Consider the following 8,281-nt stretch of genomic DNA (forward strand, 5'->3'; position numbering starts at 1 on the left):
AGTCAGATGCTTAACCTATTGAGCTACCCAGGCACCCACCCAACACATCAAATATTTATCCTACTCTTCTTTCATACATATATATACAATACATATATATATATGCTTGAAAATGTCCAGAATAAAAAGTGTTTTAAGTGCTGTCAAGTGAAAAGCTTTCCTAATTGTAGACTTTCCCACCACTGGCAGACAAGGTGTCACCCTGTGCAATCTCTCACCCCCAAAAAGTGTGGTATTTTGATTCACCTTAGGCTTCCTTTGGTTGCTAAGATGGCATCTGGCACTTCCATACTTTACTTAAAGTAAATACACTCCAGGAGTATTTGCTGAGCAATGTAGAGTTTACTGTAGGTTATACGAACCAAAGAGAAGATTTCTGTCATAAGCCACATAGCAGATCTTCTAATTGAAATTGCCATCAGACATTTCTATCCTCCCTAAGGTCTTATGCAGCAAGCCAGCCACAGGAGCTTCATGTACATTTTTTTCTTTCTTTTTTCTCCACAGGTTAACATGGCATTTTAAAAACCTGAGATATAATTGATATATGATATTGTATTAGTGTTAGATGTACAATATTCTGGTTTGATACATGTATGCACTGCATACACGTACATATTGCAAAATGATCACTACAGTAAGTTTAGCTTATTAACATCCATCACTGAACATAGTCACAATTTTTTTTCTTGTATTGAGAACTCTTTAAGATTACTCTCTTAGCAACTTTCCAATAGCAATACTTTACAATATGCAACACCACACTATACATTACATCCCCATGACATATTTCTTTTATAACCGGAAGTTTGTACCTTTGACTCCCTATCCCACCATGCCTACTTCTGGCAACCACCTATCTGTTCTATGAGTTCAGGTCATTTGTTTTAGATTTCACACATAGGCAACACCATCCAGTGTTTATCTTTTACTGTCTGACTTAACACTTAGCTTAATGCCCTCAAGATCCATCCACTGCTGTCATAAATAGAATTGCCTTCTTTTTTATGACTGGGAAATATATATATATCTCACATCTTTATCCATTGATCCTTCAGTGAACACTTAGGCGTTTCCATGTCTTGGCCACTGTAAATAATGCTGCAGTGAATGTCGGGTCAGTCCACATACCTTTTTTTTTTTTTTTTTAAGTTTATTTCTTTATTTTGAGAGAGAGAGAGAGAGAGAATCCCAAGCAGGCTTCATGCTGTTAGCGCAGAACCTGATGTGGGGCTCGAACTACAGGTGAGATCATGACCTGAGCCAAAATCAAGAGCCAGATGCTTAAACAACTGAGCCACCCAGGCACCCCAGTCCACTTACCTTTCTTACGCAAAGCAATTTAGTTCTATCTTGGCTTTCTAGTCTAGGAACCACAGCCCCAAAGGTGCAGGATAAGGGTGGAATTCTTAAACAAAAAATGTTTTCCAGATCGCTTATTGGAAAATTACAACATACTTCATATGTGTTGTATATAAAAGTCATGATAAATAGTTTTCTTGTAATCTTTGCTAGAACTGAGAAGTGTTATTATTTAGATTCATTCTCCCACTCCTTGACATCATGTTTCTTCTGGGCACTCCAAATGCCTAAGGCTGCCTTGCATCAAGCTCCTTCCTTTAAACCAAACCCTCCTTAAATGCTACAAGAGGCTAGAAATTGCTAATACCAAGGAGCAGCAACTCCTTTGAAGAAGATGGGGTTTGGAGACATGTAGATGATTTACAAATTGACAAAGCAAAGAATAGCAGAAGACAATTTATCTCAACTTCCAGGGTACAAAATGATTATCTGTACATTCCCCCCTCCCATGGATGTGGCATCAGAGTTAGTTGCACCTGCTTAGTGGCTTGAACAACTAGACTCATTTCTTCTACTCAACTGTCTACAATTTGGGGCAGAATCCCCCATCTCTGCTCATGCTGTATGACCTGGGGTGGCTGGCCTGGGGCTGGACGATCCCTTTTAGATGATGTACTCACTCTGCCTCTTGGCTAGTGGTTCAGCCAGGGCTTGAGCCTAGGGGCCTGGGTTGCTCTCCATATTAGCCAAGAGGCTGCTTGGATCGCCTCACAGTATGTTTGTTGGGTGTCCAGGGTAAGAATCGCAAAAGAACGTTATGGAAGTGCACATTTCTATGACCTAGCTTCAGAGGTCAGACAGCATCACCTCTGCCGAACTCTTTTGGTTGAGGCAGTTGCAAAGGTCCACCCAGGTCCGAAGGAGAGGGGACATAGAACCTAACTCTCAATGTATTGTGGCAAGGTCCTTGAAGAGTAAAAGGGACAGGAGATATTGTTGCAGCCCTTTCCGGAAAGTACAATCTGCCACAGATGTTGTGAGGGGCTCTGTGTTGTGTTTCTTGGTATCGGACCTGTAATCCACTTATTCTCAGTAAAGCCCCTCTTCCAGGGTGGCAGGAGAGGGACGGCCAGCTGCCCAGTTCAGGCTGCCAGTTACAGTGGCATAAATTCTGTAACACCAGCTAAGTCTTTCTGGCGACATGAAAAGGTTTCCAGGGCATAAACGTGGTTGAAGCTTGTAACAAGAGCCTATTCATCCAGAGATTCTGATTCACACCTGTGCTGGGATGCAGGAGTCCAATTTTTCAAAACAACAAGTATTTCTGATGCAGGTCATCTCTCTGCCATGAGATCAGTACTTTTCCCTGTGGGTCATAATGAGGAGTTCTAGTGCAGTAACTCAGGTATGAAACATGCTTACAGGGCCAGGAGTTGAAGTTATGGGCTGGGAGACATTGCTTTATCTGCCCCTTCCCTTCTGCTTCCTCTCCACTTTATTTTAATTTCCATTTCTGCTCTGACCTCTGCATCCCAGCAACCTGGTTCCCTTAGGGATACAGCCTCTGTTCTATTTTAGGAGTAGGACAAAGCACAATGGAACGAGTCATTCTTTGCATTTCCCATCTCAGCCTCCTGTTAATCAGCCTGGTTTTCTCCACCCCCCATAGAATATCCAGGTTTCAGAGGCCAATTATTCTACAGTAGCTGCTTTCAGAGTTTTGGGATCTTCTCCCGGGGGAGGTGTTGTTGTGGCGTCCTCTGACTGGACAATGCCCCTCAGACACTTGTGACTGGGAGTCATTGTTGAGGTCATCTTAAAGCCCGATGCAATTGTCCCCTAAGCTTTGCCTTTACTCAGTTCTGATTCTGGCTTTTGTGTAATATCCACTCCAGAAGTAATAGATAAATCCCATTCTGCCACAAATTTCCATAGAGCAGAGGGTTCTGAATCTGCTCCTAGTCTTTTTTCCAAAGTGTTTTGTTGTGGTAAAATACACATAACATAAAATTTACCACTTCCAATTGTACAGCTCAGGGGTTTTAACTACATTCATATTGTTGTACAGCCATCACATCATCCATCTTCACCGTCCCCCTTGTAAAGCTGAAACTCTGTAAACTCCATACCCATTAAGAACTAACTCCCCAACCCAATGTCCCTCAGTCCATGGCAGTCACCTCAAGATTCGATCCTCAAGATTCATCCATGTTGTACATAGTCCAGAATTTTACTCCTTTTTAAGGCTGAATAATATTCCATTGTATGCATAGACCACATTTTCCTTATCCTTTCTTAGGTCAATGGACACTTGATTTGCTTACACATTTTAGCTCTTTTGAATAACACTTATATAAACAGGGGTGTCCAAATATGTCTTCAAGACCCTACTTTCAATTCTTTTGGATATATACCCAGATAAGGTTTTGCTGGATCACATGGTAATTCTATGTTTATTTATTTTTTTTATTTTTTTTTTTATTTTTTTTTTTAACGTTTATTTATTTTTGAGACAGAGAGAGACAGAGCATGAACGGGGGAGGGGCAGAGAGAGAGGGAGACAGAATCGGAAGCAGGCTCCAGGCTCTGAGCCATCAGCCCAGACCCTGACGCGGGGCTCGAACTCATGGACTGCGAGATCGTGACCCTGGCTGAAGTCGGACGCTTAACCGACTGAGCCACCCAGGCGCCCCTGTAATTCTATGTTTAATTCCTTGATAAACTGCCCTTATTTTCCATAGTGGCTATAGCATTTCACACTTCCACCAACAGGGCACAAAAGTTTTAATTTCTTTAGATGCTCACTAACACTTCCTATTTTCTCTTTTCTTTGATAGTAGCCATCCTGTTGGGTGTGAAGTACTATCCCATTGTAGTTTTGATGTGTGTCTTTCCCTAATGGTCAATGGTGTTGAGCATCTCTTCCTAGGCTTATTTGCCATTTATATATCTTCTTTGGAGAAATATCTTCAAGTTCTTTGACCATTTTTGAATTGTGTTATTTTTTTAATGTTGAGTTTTAGTTGTTCCTTATATATTCTGGACATTAGTCTCTTGTTAGATATGATTTGTAAATATGTTCTCCTATTCTGTAGGTTGCCTTTTTTTGTTCATGTAATTCTTGTCTGGGTGGGAAGACAGATTCCTGGTGCTTACTACTCTGCGCTCCAAGGCTCACCTGAGTTTAGTCACAAACACTGTGAATGGGAAAAGGAACCATGCTCCATAAATTCAGTTCTTATAACACCACAAAAACCCCTCATTTGCCAAGAAGGAAGAGAAGGCAATAATAACATAGCCATGTATGTAGCCAGAGATCCGTTTATCATTTGGAATAAAAATAAGTAACAAGGGATATACTCAGGAGCAGTGAAGCCTGACAGCCTGGTGGACTTTGTCTGCAAAATAATCCCTTCGATGGGTTCCTTTATTGGTTTCAAGAATTTTTGGCTGGTGGTAGGGAAGAGAATTCAATTGTGAAAGATGTCAGAGAACTGAATGTCTGCACCTGGAGGTGGATCCAGACTGCTCCTTTCATCACAAAACCACAACCCTCAGAGAGGGACTGGCAGAATCATACACCCTTGAACTGGGGCCATGGGCAGATGGATGACCATGTGATTTCAGCAGAAACAGCAAGCACCTTCTCTGAAAGCCACACAGCACATAGTATAAACTTAAGGATAAGCAAGGAAACTTAAGAATAATTCAAGGGGCCCCTGGTGGCTCAGTTGATTAAGCTTCCAACTTTGGCTCAGGTTATGATCTCACAGTTCATGAGTTCAGGCCCCACTTCAGGCTCTGCACTGAGGGCATGGAGCTTACATTGGATTCTCTGTCTCCCTCTCTCTCTGCCCCTCCCCCACTCATACTCTTTCTCCAAAATAAATAAATAAACATTAAAAAAATTCATTCAATGCTAACGTATTGTTTTCAGAAATAAACCTCAATACAGAACTGTTTAATGGGAAAAATGAAAGCAGGCACTGAGCAATCCTATCCTTCTCTTAAAGCCTTTTTCCCCATTTGTTCTTCTCCCCCAACTCAGAGACCGCCAAAATTTGTCTTCTTCTCTCCCTTTTCTTCATGGCGTCTTATGAAAAACATCCCCCTGGTGTACTCTCTCCCCTGCCCACCATGTCTCCCAAACTACTACCAGGGAACCAACTTCTAGATTATTAAGCAGCATATTTAACATCCTAATCTGATCTGTTTGCCTTTGGACAACTTCATCAAAGTCCAGATGTTCCCAAAGACAGTAGGGGGGATAGCAAAGGGGAACATTGTCAGGAAAACTGGTCTTATATAACTATGCCCCAAAATGTTCATCTCACTGTTCATCATTTTGTTTTTATTGATTGAAACAAAATAGAGAAATGTTTATCTGAGTCTCTGAGGCGGATGTATCTCTAGTTTTAAATCTGAGAGGAGAAACCAATATGTTTTCCCTTAAATTACTATCCCTTTATGTTCCTTTAGTCCCTATTCCAGCACTATCCCAGTCCGCCCACTTTCAGAACACAATGCATACCAAGTCTTTTCAGTCTGGCCTATACCAACCCAGGAATGGCTGCTGAGGGGAAGAACTTCCTGTTTTGTGTGTTCAGGTTCAGTTATGACTACTAAGGTACTTATATTTGAAACCATACTCATTAGGTGCTTCTGAGCACTCTAGATCTGCATGTTAAAGATATGCTTTTAAAACATCTGATGATTAGCTCAAATAAAGAAACTACCTTTTCTTCCTAAAACTTAAAATGAAATTGTTTCTCCCAGAACGAAAGAAGTATCTTCCCTACAAATTTACAATTTTCACTGAATGCAAAAGATATAATTTCTGACAGTTAAAGGATAGGCATTTTTTTAAGTTTATTTATTTATTTTGAAAGACAGAGAGAGAGAGAGAAAGTGAGAGAGGGCATGAATGGGAGAGAGGCAGAGAGAGGGAGAGAGAGAATCCCAAGCAGGCTCTGTACTGTCAGTTCAGAGACCAATGCAGGGCTCAAACTCACCAACCATGAGATCATGACCTGAGATGAAACTAAGAAACCTGACTGAGCCAACCAGAAGCCCCAAAGATGGCCATTATTTAAATGTTTTTAGCCTTTAAGAATATGTAGGTCCAAACTCTGAGAGACCCAATGAGAAAAACTATACAGTGATGGATTTTATTGGTGGTGGAGGGTGGGGGGGTGGACTTTTCCTTTCTTGAATGGCCTAATAATTAAATTGACATAGATTAAGAGAAGAAAAACAAATTTAATTTCATATATACATGAGCTCTTGAAAATGTGAGACTCAAAGAAGTGACCAAAAGCAGGCAGCTTTTATACTTTTCAGACAAAACAACAACAACAATACATTTGTGAAGAACTGACACAACTAACATACACCCCCCAGACTTCCTGTGAAAAAGGCCTATCCACTCGAGCTGGAGCTTTAGCCAAGAGACAGGCATCAGGTTTACCACACATTGAGAGACTACAGAAGTGCTCTGAGGGAATATAGGTCAGGGGAACGCAATTTCTGAGCTCTCATTTGGCTTCACTATAGCTCATCTCCCAGAAAGGAGTTCACTAGTCCAGAACCCCAAATTTTGCAATTGTCACTAACTTGACACTTTCAGGTCATTTTGTCTAGAGATTAGCACAGACTATAATTATAGTCTCACAGGACTATATATATTTGCATACCTTAACAACTGCTGCTTGAGGGTCTAGCTTCCAACCAGCCTGAAATTGGGTGCTGACTAAGATCCGTCCTTCTAAAACACTCACAGGTCTAAGCACATCTTCATCAATTGGAACTTATCAAGAATAAATCAGACTGCTTAGACAATCACAAAAGTTTGAGAGTCATCAAAGAGCTAGGGCAAGGTAAAACAGTTTTATCTCCTAAGGCCACTCTTGCAAGACTAGGAGAGATAGCCATTTTGCCTAATACATAAAAACAAACACAGGAGTCAAAGCAAAATGAGGAAATAAAGAAATATGTCCCAAATGAAAGAACAGGATAAATTTCCAGAGAAGGGGGAAACCCTAATGAAACAGAAATAAGTAATTACCTAATAAAGCATTCAAAGTAATGGTCATAATTATGCTCACCAAACTCGAGAAGAATGGATGAACACAATCAGAACTTCAACAAAAAGAAAATATAAGAAAGTACCAAAGAGAAGTCACAGAACTGAAGAATACAATAATCAAACTGAAGAGTAAAGTACAGAGGTTCAACAACAGACTAAGTGAAGCAGAAGATAGAATCAGTGAGCTAGAAGATAGGGCAGTGGAACTCACCCATTAGAGAGTAACAGCAACAAAAAAGAATTTTTAAAAGTGAAGATAGTTTGAGCGACCTATAGAACAGCATCAAGCAGAATCACATTTTCATTATAAGGGTTTCAGAAGAAGAGAGAAAGAAAAAGACAGAAAATGTATTTGAAGAAATAATGGCTAGGGGTGCCTGGGTGGCTCAGTTGGTTAAGCGTCCAACTTCAGCTCAGGTCATGAACTCATGGTTCATGTGTTCGAGCCCCGCATGAGACTCCATGCTGACAGCTCAGAGCCTGGAGCCTGCTTCAGATTCTGTGACTCCCTCTCTCTCTCTCTGCCCCTCCCCCACTCATGCTCTCTCTCTCTTTCTCTCTCTCTCTCAAAAAATAAATGTTAAAAAAAAATTTTTAATTAAAAAAAAAAAAAGAAAGAATGGCTAAAAACTTTCGCAACCTAAGAAAGGAAACATACGTCTGGATCCAGGGAGTTCAGAAAGTTCCAAAGAAGATGAACCCAAAGGTACCCATGCCAAAGCACATTATAATGTTACAAAATGTTGAAAGTGAAGGATAAGGAGAGAAGTTTTTTTTTAAGGTTTATTTCTTTTGAGAGAGAGAGAGCACAAGCAAGGGAGGGGCAGAGAGAGAGGGAAAGGGAGAAAGAGAATCCCAAGCAGGGGCCATGCTGTCAGGACAGAGCCCGACGCA

The sequence above is a fragment of the Neofelis nebulosa genome, chromosome 3, assembly GCF_028018385.1.
Source record: "Neofelis nebulosa isolate mNeoNeb1 chromosome 3, mNeoNeb1.pri, whole genome shotgun sequence".
NCBI classification, from domain to species: Eukaryota; Metazoa; Chordata; class Mammalia; order Carnivora; family Felidae; genus Neofelis; species Neofelis nebulosa.